Consider the following 11,981-nt stretch of genomic DNA (forward strand, 5'->3'; position numbering starts at 1 on the left):
AACTTGAGAGCCCACACTTTCATCAACTGGGGGACACATACATAAATTTTAGTATACTCATGAAAGAGAATTCCACACAGCCTTGAAAATGCATGAACCAGAGCTATGTGTACCAACAAGGATGAGCCTTAAGAACAAAGTTAAGCAAAAGAGGCCAGCTGAAAAATGCACACACTACGCTGCCTACGCCACATTACATAATCCACATAAAGTTTGAAAATATGGAAAAATATAAAGGGTGATCGACATTAACCTGGAAAAATATGTTCTCTGGTAAAGGATGGGGCATAGATATTGCTAATATTTTTTCTTTAAAATAAATCTCACATAAACTTGGTGAACAGAAAGACTTAGAAAAGCTGCATAGACTTGTTACATTACTCTTCATACTTGTCCATGCATTTAAAATGTTTTATAATACAATTTTCTATTTTAAAAATCATATAACAGTCCTAACAAGAAAAACATTTTTTTCAAATCTTCACTATTGTGCACAGAGAACAGACTTGCCAGAGGAAACACAGCATACCAATTTAGTTGAAATTTCAGACAAATAATTTTTCAAATTAAAATTTTTCAAATTTTTCACATTTAAAGGTCATCTTATGTTTTCATTTGCTGAATCTGACCACCTAACAAGAAGGGATGTCTAAGGGCGTTTAGCAAACAACTGGGAAACAATAATGTAGAGCAGTAAAAGAACGTTTGGGCGAGGGCCAGCAAGATAGCTCAGGGGACTAAGCACCTGCTTAGGCAAGCGCAGGGACCGGGGTTCGAACCCCAGCAACACACACTGTGCTGGCCCCGCCCCCAAGCACCTTGAACTGGCCACCAAGACTAGGCATGGTGGCGCACACCTGTAATCCCAGTGTTGGAGAGGCTGAAAACAAGAGGATCACTAGGAGTCCAAGCTGCGTAGTGAGACCCTGTACCAAATACATAAAAAATAAAAATAAAAAAAAACGTTTGGGTGGAGAATTCACCTTTCTCTCAGTAGTACACACCAGCTAATGAGCAAGGGAAGATCTCCAGCCAACAGTCTGGAAAGACCTGAATGACACAGATTCATAAAAATAAAGCAAGAACTTACTTCTTGATCTAAACGCTATGAAGAACATGCATTATAATGATCTGGACCTACTAGTCACTCATAGACACAAATGCAGAGGGAGGTCAACCGGCGACAGCATCCGCAGACATGGGCCAGGAGGTCCTCGAGCTTTGGCTGCCTCGTTTGATGTTTTTACATAAGAAGATATTCTTGTACTCTTCTTTAAATTAGAAAGAAATGACTCCCCCCCCCCCGCCCCCGTGGAAAGAACAAGAGAGCCCAAGAGGTCACAGCCGCAGCCACCGGCTGTGTGGGATCATCGGAGAGGAAAAGTAGCTCTCGCCATCTTTCATTTCTGGGAGCTGACAGGGCCTAGATTCTCTGAAATAAGCGTTTATATCGTTAACATGGCATGAGCAAGGGCGGAAAGAACAAGGAGGAAAAGGGAAGCCCAGGTTTCAGCTAGCCAAGGTGACAACAGAAGACACAATGCAAATAAAGTGCACAGCCAGGTACATAGCCGCCCTCGCCCTCTCTGTGGTGAGCAGGAACGGGGCTCTCAGAAGCACTGCTCTCCCCGTGCCCAGACAGGCCCCCTGAACTGCACTTGCGGGCATCCCTGGCATGTAGCGCCTCTCTTCCAGCTATGGTCTTTACTTATCTTTGGCAAATATTTATAAAGCACTTGAGGTCTGCGCCGAGCACATACAGGAATGAGCCAGGCCTGTTCCTCCCTCCCTCGGAAGAGACGGACAGATCAACTGGCCTGCAGAAGCTGGCTCCGGGCACAGCCCAGCCACAGCCACTGGGCGCCTACCCAGGAGCCCCCAAGCGTCTGGGCTTTGCTTCGCAGGCTGCGATGGGCCCTCAGTACTCTGGAGCAGAAGGTGTGGACAGCCCAGGGGGATAAGAAAGCAGGTCAGGGTGTGGGGAAGGCAGAGGCAGCAGAGAAAGGGCAGAGGGGAAGCAGAAAGAAGGGATGCAGTCGGCCGAGGACAGGGAGAAGGGCTGCAGGAGGCTGTGGGCTGTGCAAGGGGACGGGAGAGCAGGCCTGGAAGCACTGGGTCTTGAGGAGTTCAGACTCAGGCCTGTCCTAGGAAGCCAGCAAGAGGGGAAGAGCTGGGAGCACTGGGCAGGGAAGAGGACCTGTGACAGCCATGTTGAAGGGAGGGGCTTAGAGGGGGAGGCACCAAGCCCTCTCGGAAGAAGCTATCCATGGGACAAGGGTGAGGGGCAGAGTCCCAAAGGACAACACGAAAATGATGAAACTTCCCGAAATGGTCCCCCAGCAGACTCTGGGCTCTGGGGGAAAGGGGCTCAGGGGATAGGAGGAGGGAAACTAGTTTTGGTTGTTTTATTAATTAATTTATTTTGTGTGTGTGCTACTATGGATGGAACCCAGGGGCTTCAGACTACCCTTCATCCTCAGGATTTTTTTAGTTTTTACTTCAAGACTCACTAAGTTGGTCTCACTAAGTTGTGAAGGCTACCTAGGCTGGGCTGGCACTTGAGATCCTCCTGGCTCAGCCTCCCACAGTGCTGGGATTACAGGTATGTTCCACCACACCCAGCTCGGGGCTAGGTCTTTTTTGGCAGGTAGGAACAGGATGCAGAGTCAGAAATGTTGAGGTGGAGGTGTCAGCCCTGTGTGTTCGGGGCTAGTCTAGCAGGCAGGTGGGGATGTAGGCCTGGGACAAGGCAGGGGGTAGACCCGCTGCAGGGGGACATGGTGCAACTCCAGCTGGGCCCAGGCGAGGAAAGAGTATAGTGACAGAGGCTGGGTCTGAGCCTGCTGAGAAAAAGCCTACTACAAGAAGGCAGAACAGAAAATATGTGAAATCAAATTTAAGGGAGCCTAGAAGCTCAAGAAGGAAGCATTACAGGGGAATATTTGATGCCCTAAGAAAATACTGCAACAATACAGTAAGAAATATAATGCACTAATGCAGTAATAAAATAATATATGTAATAGAATTCTACTACTGCACATTCACACATAGAAAACTAAAGATTGTATGTCAAAATATCAACAGTTTCCTTGAATAGTAGGATTATGTAGGATTATGGCTCACTTTTATTTTCTTTCTTGTGCTTTTCTTTACCTTCTAAGAGTCTATCATGAACATGTATTCATTCTGTACTCAGAAAATGAGTATATGAAGGAATATGGTGGCCAGGGTTGAAAGGTCAGTGAGAGAGACAATCAATCAAGAATCAAGTGGGTTCTGGGTGTGGTGGTGCAGGCCTGTAACCCCAGCACTTAGGAGGCCGAGGCAGGAGGCTCCTTGTGAGTTCCAGGCCAGCCTGAACTGCATAGTGAGATCCCATCTTACAAACCAAAAATGAAAGAATGGAGATAGGGGTGGAAATGGTGAGGAGGACAAGATGGTGACTGGAAGAGTGTGGGAGGCCATTAACTGGTATCCATTTTATAATAGTGTCAGCCGTTTTCTTAAGTTTCTATTCCGCTGCTGAGTTAAGTTTATGGTCCTTCTCACCTTGCCCATTCCCTGTGAGTCACATGCTATGCCCCAGGGGTGGGACCTTCCTCCATTGCCTAGATACCTGCTGACCCCAAGAGCCGAGACTTCCTCATTCCTACACTCCCTATATATACCCAGCACCTCCCCTGAATAAATTGAGACTTGATCAGAATCCTGTCTTGTCTCCATTTCTTGCATCTCCTGTCCTTTGTCCCCTCTTCAATTCCCCGCTCCTCTCCCAGGTGACCTTCGTTGACTGACCCGCTGGTTTGGGACAGAAGAGTTTGGGGGAGAAGGATGTAGAATGATAGAATCTGAGGGCCAGCAGGATGAAAGACAGAGGAAGGTTCCTATGGAGAGGAGTGACTATAGATGGGAAAAGTGGCAATACCCTGATTTACAGGAGGCCCAGGGCAAGGAGAAAAGGAAAGGAGAACTCCTGAGGGTGTCACCCTTGGGAGGGCAGAGAGCCATCTGGAGTGCCCCACTCTGCCAGCCCTGTCCTCACCTTCTCCCTTCTGTGTGGGGAGGTACAGTCACTCCCACACGGGCAGGGCTACTCCCGGCTCTCAACTCTAGCTCCCCCTTGCTCAACAATGGCCTGCATTTGTGTGGCTAATCCGAAATACATCCTACTCTTGAGTCTGATGACCACCCTGCCCAGTCAGAAGGGCAGGCCATGAAAGGAGCCCAAGGGGTCTGGGGAACCCTGTAGAAATGCTCACTCCCTGGCCATCGCATGGATCTGAAAGATTCTGCAGCCCCCAAGCACCTTCTCCACAGCAAGAAGGAAACTGTTCTCTGTGAAGCCAAACCAAGGGAGTTCCAATAACAGGATATGATTTCTAAGACGAACGCAGAGAGAACAGCACCACATCTGCCACAGCTGGATGTCAGGCTATGGTTAAGAAAGTAATGCAGGAGGGATTCTGAGGTCAGCTGAAAACCAGACACCCTGTGTGGCCTCACAGACCTTGGGAAAGGACACAGGTTTGCACACAGTGCCCCTCTTCCCTGCTGTGTGCTCCCCACTTCTGTCCAGCTCTCTGCAGGGAACACCCAGAGCAAGAGGAACAGCCTAGTGCTGGAGCCAGCGATGGCAGGCTGCACGGCCTGGCTATGGGCTTTCTGGAATTAACAAATTGGCCCGAATAGACCCAATGAGACAAGGAGGGCAGGAAGAGTTAAAGTGATAGGATTTCAGAGAAGACAAGTTGAACTCGTACTGTTCATGAATCATGCTCAATGACAGGAGGCAAGAAAGCAAAGGAGATGAACTGACCGCGTGACTAAGTCACTCTTCTTATTTACTCTATTACTCAGCTCTCAAACCACATTGCCAGCTGTAATTGCATTTCAATTCATGTTTAACACAAGCATAACTTAGCTGGATGTTGGCATCCAATATCCCAGACACAGAAAGGCAAACAGAAAACAGCCAACTCAATTCAATAAACGTTCTTTGTGTGACTGCTGAAGTCTGTGTGTGACCAGGCACTGTGCAGGCCGTCGGGAACACAGCTTTGTGGACGACACAATTCCACCACCCCCAGGGCTAGACTGCTAGTTGACAGCTGTCATGTAAGAGTGGTAAGCTGCAGTGGAGGAAAGGGAGATACCACTAAAACACAGAGCGGAACACAGACTCACAAAGGAGTGGAGCACACATTTGCAAAGGCACTGGGGTGAGAGTGGCAACAGCACTTCTGGGCAACTGTACAGAGGCACGGGGGTGAGAGGAGTGCTATAAAGTAGGGAAGGGACAAACTGAATAGGTCTTAGATGCTAGCAAGGCCATCCACTCAGCAGAGTACGGGTGCCAGGTGCTGGGTACACAGAGGAAAGGTAGGTAATGAATTTGCCTTCAAAATTAAAACCAGAGTTGGGACACAATTCAAATCAGACAGTGACCCTGGCTCTGGGCTGTTTCCACTAGCAGGGCTTCAGGAAAGGCTGGCAGAGGTCAGGATGGAGCTAAAGGGTGCACTGGGGGGCAATTCACTAGCAAAGGAGAGTGCAGAGACCGTGAATGGGGCTTGGATGAGCCAATGGGTCAAGCCCTTCTTAAACTCATCTCCCCTTGCCTACCCTTTCCCACAGACACGTGGACTCTGCAATCACAGGATTCCCCACCCTGTAGAGCTTGCAAACCTGCCATTCTAAACCCTGACCCAAAGGCTCATGGCGCAACCAAGAAACAAAGTGGGAAACTAGAAATAAGAAAGTTCACTGCAGTTATTGGACATAATAGAAATTTACTATTTATTTATTTATTTATTTATTTATTTATTTATTTATTTATTTATTTATTTATTTATTTATTTATTTGGCAGAACCAGGGATTGAACTCAGGCCCTTGTGCCTGCCAGGGAAGCACTTATTCCACTGAGTCATCTCCCCAGCCCAAAATTTACTTTTCAAAGATTAATTTTCCTCTAAACTAGAATATAAAGTACTTTTAGAGATGGAGAAGGGGATCAGGAGGGGAAAGGAAAAGGGAGGGGGGTCAACAGACATGCAAATAATCAAAATGTTATATTATGTATGAATATACCAAAATGAAGCTCATTATTGTTACGACTATGTACTACTAGTAGTAATAAATTTGTTTTCCTGTATGTGAAATTTACAAACTACAACCAATAACCATTTACAGAACGCAGTGGGGAAATGCTCAATCAATAGAACAGCCATAATAGCAATGTCAATTATCAAGGTCAATTTAGCTCTTTAAAAAACAAAATTTAAAAAATCTTTCCATCTTTCATTTCATCAAAGCTTTGGGCTGGTTTATACAATGTGGGCATTATCTATTTCTTGACAAGTTGAGGCAATATTACCTATTCTCTGAAAATTAGAGGGAAAGTTCGGTGAAAACAGCTTAAGCCCTAGTACTCTTGTTGGAAATAATTTTCTAACAACATTCCCAATTTTTTCATTGAAATATTTTCTGCTTTATTGTAGAATTTCTTTTTAAATATCAGAAGTTAACTCATTAAAACCTTCCTTTTTAGTCACACATGGCAACACATGAAAGCTACATATCATCTCATAATTTTTAAATCTCTATATTCTTATTTTTCTTTTCTCACTCTCCATTTCATGTACTTTATCTTACTCCTTTTACTATTAGAGCTGCTAGTTCATCTCTTCCATTCAGAAACAAATTAGTGTGTTTGATTAATCTCCTAGATGGGTCTCTATCCAATCAAGGTAACAGTCCAGCTTAACTGCCACAGTTTACCTTCACCAACTCGACACTCAAGCCCATCTCCGGAAGCCACACTTAAAACACCTCATGGAATATAGCTGCACCAATACAACGAAAAGCATCCTCCTGCACCCGCCTACAATCGCAATGGTAGAGCACTGCTCAAAATCCATGTCCAAGTCTCCTCCGGACTCAAGGCAATCTCTTAATTGCAAACCTCTTCTAAGATAAAAAGCAAGCTATTTTATCCCCAGTGCAATGGCATAGAGATAAACGTTCCCATTTCAAAAGAGATGACTAGGAAGGAAGATAGGAGCTGCACAAAAGCAAGACCAAAACTGAGCAAGACACACACTAAGCCTGTGGTTCCACATCCAGGATCCAGGACACAATGTTGAGATGTGGGTTCCAAAGGGCTTGGGTGGCCTCATCCACATGACCAGTTGCACCTCACAGAGCCTCTCTCTTGGACTGACTGCTCACTGTATGCGGCTTTCCTCAGATGATGCTCCACATTCCTGACATCTTTTGAGTTCCTGTGGTCTCTGCTGCACCTCAAGCTTCATTCCTACAGCTTTACACACTCTTCTTTCAGGAGTACATTGCCTGGGCACCAAGGCCTTCCTCTGAAATCTGGCTGGGAGCCTCCATAACCTCACAACTCTTGCATTCTGCATGTCTGAAAAAACTAGCACCGTGTGAATGACAGCAATGTCTACTGCCAGCACAAGCAGTAGCCAGGCCCCCTTGGGCCATGGCTGCAGCAGCCTTCGGGTGCCTAGACGGCTAAGCATGATGAAGCAAATCGTGGGGAATCAATTCTCTAGCTGTGGCTTTTAAAGCAGGGGGCTCAGAGACTGTCTTCTCAAATGAAATGTTTATACCTATACTCTCTTATGCATGCAATAGTTAGGATCTGCTTCCTGAGACAGCCTCAAGGTATTTTATTGTTCTAGTTCAAAAAGATATATATGTGCTAATCTCTTAACCATACTGCCTTTGGCCCTAACTTTATATATGGTGTTTTCCAGGCCCAAATTTAAGTTTTTCAAACATTTCTGTTTTGTTTTTGCTCCCAATTCTCACTGTACATCTGGCTAAAAGAAGCCAGCAGTACTAATGCCACAGCCTGAACACTGGGCTGCCTTGAAATTTCTTCTTCCTGATTGGTAAGTTTATATTCCTTTCCTACAAACTCTCAGGACATGAAGAAAACATAGACACATTTTTTTCTGCCACAGTGTAACATGTGTGGTCTCTTATCTAATTCTGCAGAGTCCTCCTTTCAAATTCAAACCTTCTAAAACTTCATGATATTGTTCTTTACTGTCCACACTCCTAGCACCATTCTGATTTGAACTCTGAGAAGAATCACCCACCGAGGTCTGCTTATAGCATTCCAGGGCTTCTCTAGCAGGCACCTCCAAACTTTCCCAACCAGTTCCAAGAGCTTCCATCTAGGCAATTATAGTTACAGCAATGACTTAACTCCTGGTTCCAATTTTATGTATTATCTTATTTGTCACTGGATCCAAATATTCCATTTAAACAACTTAAAGGGAGAAGGACTTGTTTTTGCTCATGGATTCAGAGGGTTCCTTCCTGAGTCGGCTGGCTGCAAGGAAGAAATGGCATCATGGACAGTCTTGGTAGAGGAATGCTAGTCGCCTTATCACAGCAAAAAGCAGAACAGGGCAATATTGCAGAGAAGAAGGACCAGACTCTGTACATGGAGAGAAAACATTCTCTCAGGCTTTCACAGAGAGCACATTGGCCAAGCAATGGCCGTGACTCATCCACATGGCTGACACTGACAAAGGTTCTACAATCTGAGGTACAGAATCTCAGGATAAATCCTGAGGGCATTTCACTGACCTTCTCAGACCAAAAGGCTACAACTCTTGTTGCACAGGTTCTGCTTTACTTTGGTCTTAACCATCCAGTAGAAAAGTATGAAGACGAAATATAGGAAGTAAAGCCATGTTGTTATGTTGAGCTGTGGGGGACTCAGGTCAATAATTTCTGACATTGCCAGTCAAGCAGAAGACCCAATGCTATTATGGGCTACTGGACTCTTTTAGAATATTTTGCTGAGTTTACACACCTATAATATTCAAATAACGGAACTTAACAGAAAAAGGGGATACAGATGAATGTCCATTTTGTATCTGTGTATTCAAAGTGCTTAGGATAGATATATAGTTACATTCTCTTAATGAATAGAGGGATTTGTTTTAATGGTGTTTGTAAATAGGATATCATGTCCACATCTTGTACAGCAATTAACCACTAGAAAGAATGTATGCAGTGTGTTATTATTGAAACTGTCCTACCAATTGGTTCAAAACTGTCTCATTGCTATTTGTTTCTCAATAAAATTATGGAAAAAAATAAATAAATCTGGGGCCAGGGAGATAGCTCAGTAGAGCTGAGGTTGCCTGGCAACTGCAAGAGCCTTAGTCTAATCCCCAGTTTGGCAAAAAAAAAAAAAAATAATAATAATAAAAATAAATCTTTTAGTCAAAAAAAAAAGGAAGAAGAACAGCCAGACTCTGTACCCAAGCGCATGCCTCCATGACCCACCAGACACAACCAGAAGGGTGCTTTACTGAGCTTTTTCCTTGGCAGACACTCCACATTCCTGACGTTTCTGGGTGCCTGGGGTCTTCACCGCACCTTTGGCTTTACTCCCACAGCTCTGGCCACCCTCCTTTCAGCAGCCCATTGCCCATCAAGCTGCAATCCAACTTAACTGTCACAACAAGGTAATAAAATTTAAAGGAACAATAACAGCTATGTATTGGCAGGGGTTATAACACATATAGAAGAGAAGGTATGAAACGATAGCATAAAGGCCAGGGTGAAGAAACAGACACTGCACTGCTCTTGTACTAAGCATGAAGTGTAACTTAAAAGTAGACTGTGCTAAATTAAAGACACGCAGTACAAATCCAAAGTAACTACTAAGAAGCAACATAAACAACATAAAACAAGTTGAGCTAGAAAGCCAATAGAAGAAATAAAATGGGACAAAAATAATCAAAAAGATGTTGGGAAAATAGAGAACAGATGGGGGGAAAACCCTGAAAACAAAGAGCAAGATTGGTAGAATTAAACCCAAACACATCAATAATCGCTATAAATGCAAATGGTCTAAACATGCCAATTAAAAGGACGAAGCTGTCAGACTGGGTAATGTGCTATCTACAAAAAACACTTTCAATATAACAACACAGATGGGCTCAAGTAAAAGGATGGAAAGGATAGTTCATGCCAAAACTAATCAAAAGAAAGCTATAGTGACGATACTAATATATAACAAAGTAGGTTTCAAAGCAGAACGTGTCAGCAGAGACAGTCACCGGATACTGACAATGAGATCATTTGATGGAAAGGGCACACCATTCCTAAATGGTTATGTTCCCAAGGACTGAGCTTTCAAATACAGAGAACAAAAATAAATAAAACTGAATGGAGAAACAGACTCATCTACAATTCTAGTCAAAGAGTTCAAAACCCATCTCTCCATAATTGAAAGAATATGCAGACAGAAAATCAGTAAAAATACCTTAAGCTTGACACTCCCAACCAGCACGACCCGGCTGTCATCTGTGCAACACTAACTGCGCCAAGAACAAAAGATGCCTTCCTCTCAAGTGTTCCCGAAACATTTACCAGGATAAATTACAGTCCACACTGGGTCATGAGCCACAGCCCAATGGCCAAGTCCAACCTACAGCCTGTCTGCGTACACCTCAAGAATTATGGAAGGCTTTTGATATTCCCTAAAAGTTTCAAATGCAATAATAAATAATAGAAATCAGAGGTAGTTCACAAAGCTTATATTTCCCGTCTGGCCCTCTGCAGAAAATCTTTGCTGATTCTCATTTTAGGCCATAAAACTTAAGTCTCTGTGGCCACATGGAATAAACCAGTCAATAAGAAAAACATCTAGAAAATTCTCAAATATATACAAATTACAGTATATCAAAATAATCCATAGTTAAAGAAATCAAAAAGGAAATTAGACAGTATAGTGACTGGGTGAGGAAACTACACAACATAATAAAACTTGAATACAGCAATGCTGTGCTTAAGAGAGAAATTCACAGTAGTGAAATATTTACACTAGAAAGAAAGTTCTCCAGCCAGGCATGGTGGCACCTACCTGTAATCAGCAATCTAGGAGGCTCAGGCAGAAGGATCACAAATTCAAGCCCAGGCTTTGCCTTTGGCGACCTAGGGAGACTGTGTCTCCAAGCAAAGGGGAAATTTTAAAAAGGCTGGCTGAGCGTGGTGGCACATGCCTATAATCTCAGCGCTCAGAAGACTGAGGCAGGAAGATCACCAGGAGTTTGAGGCCAGCCTGATCTTCATAGTGAGTTCAAGGCCGACCTGAACTGTATAGCAAGAGTATAGTGTCTCAACTCCTCTCCCAACCCAACCCAATGCTACCCAGCACAAAGCAAACCATGCCAAACCAAACCAAAAATGAAGGCTGGAGACATAGTTCAGTGCGAAGGCTAGGTTCAAGCCCCAGTTTCACACACACACACACACACACACACACACACACACACACACACAATGGAAAGGTCTCAAATCAAAGCCCCAAAGTTTCCCCTTAAAAAACCAGAAGGTTAAACCTAATATAAGCACAAGAAAGGATAAAGAGAAAACAGTAAAATAGGAAACAGACAATTAGAGAAAGCCAGTAAAACCTAAAGCTGCTCTTTAAGGAGATCAATAAAAGTGACAACACTGAAGGCCAGCGATAGTGAACAGTTTAGAGTTCTCAGTCTTAGAGACAGCCTGCTGTGGCATGGGTGCCATGGGTTGGCCACCCTGCTAATCAGCCTCAAGAGGAAAAAAGAGATGACACCAATTACCTTTACTGAGAATTAAAGAGAAGATATCCTACAGTTCTTACAGAAACTAAGAGGATAAGAGAACACAGGAAAGCTTTATTCCTAGAAATTTTAGAAAGTTCACATCAAATAGAAAATTCCTTGACAGAAATTATCAAGGCTTACTCAGGAACAGATAACCTGAATAGCACTATATATATTTTAAAAATTGAATTGTCATTGAAAACCTTTCTACATCCAGACCCAGAGCTTCAGTAATGAAATACTATGAACAACCAAAGACATAAAAACAGAAAATCACAGACCAATCAACATTTCTCATGAACACACATACACACCACACACACACACACACACACACACACACA

General features: G+C 43.8%; 1 protein-coding gene across 1 annotated transcript in view; it reads right to left on the reverse strand.

Moving 5' to 3' along the window:
- The window catches only part of Mvb12b (multivesicular body subunit 12B), a 166,995-nt gene that overhangs the window by 124,953 nt on the left and 30,061 nt on the right, over window positions 1–11,981 (reverse strand). The window lies entirely within an intron of this gene.

The sequence above is a fragment of the Octodon degus genome, unplaced genomic scaffold (genome assembly GCF_000260255.1).
Source record: "Octodon degus isolate 3935 unplaced genomic scaffold, OctDeg1.0 scaffold00138, whole genome shotgun sequence".
Lineage (NCBI taxonomy): Eukaryota > Metazoa > Chordata > Mammalia > Rodentia > Octodontidae > Octodon > Octodon degus.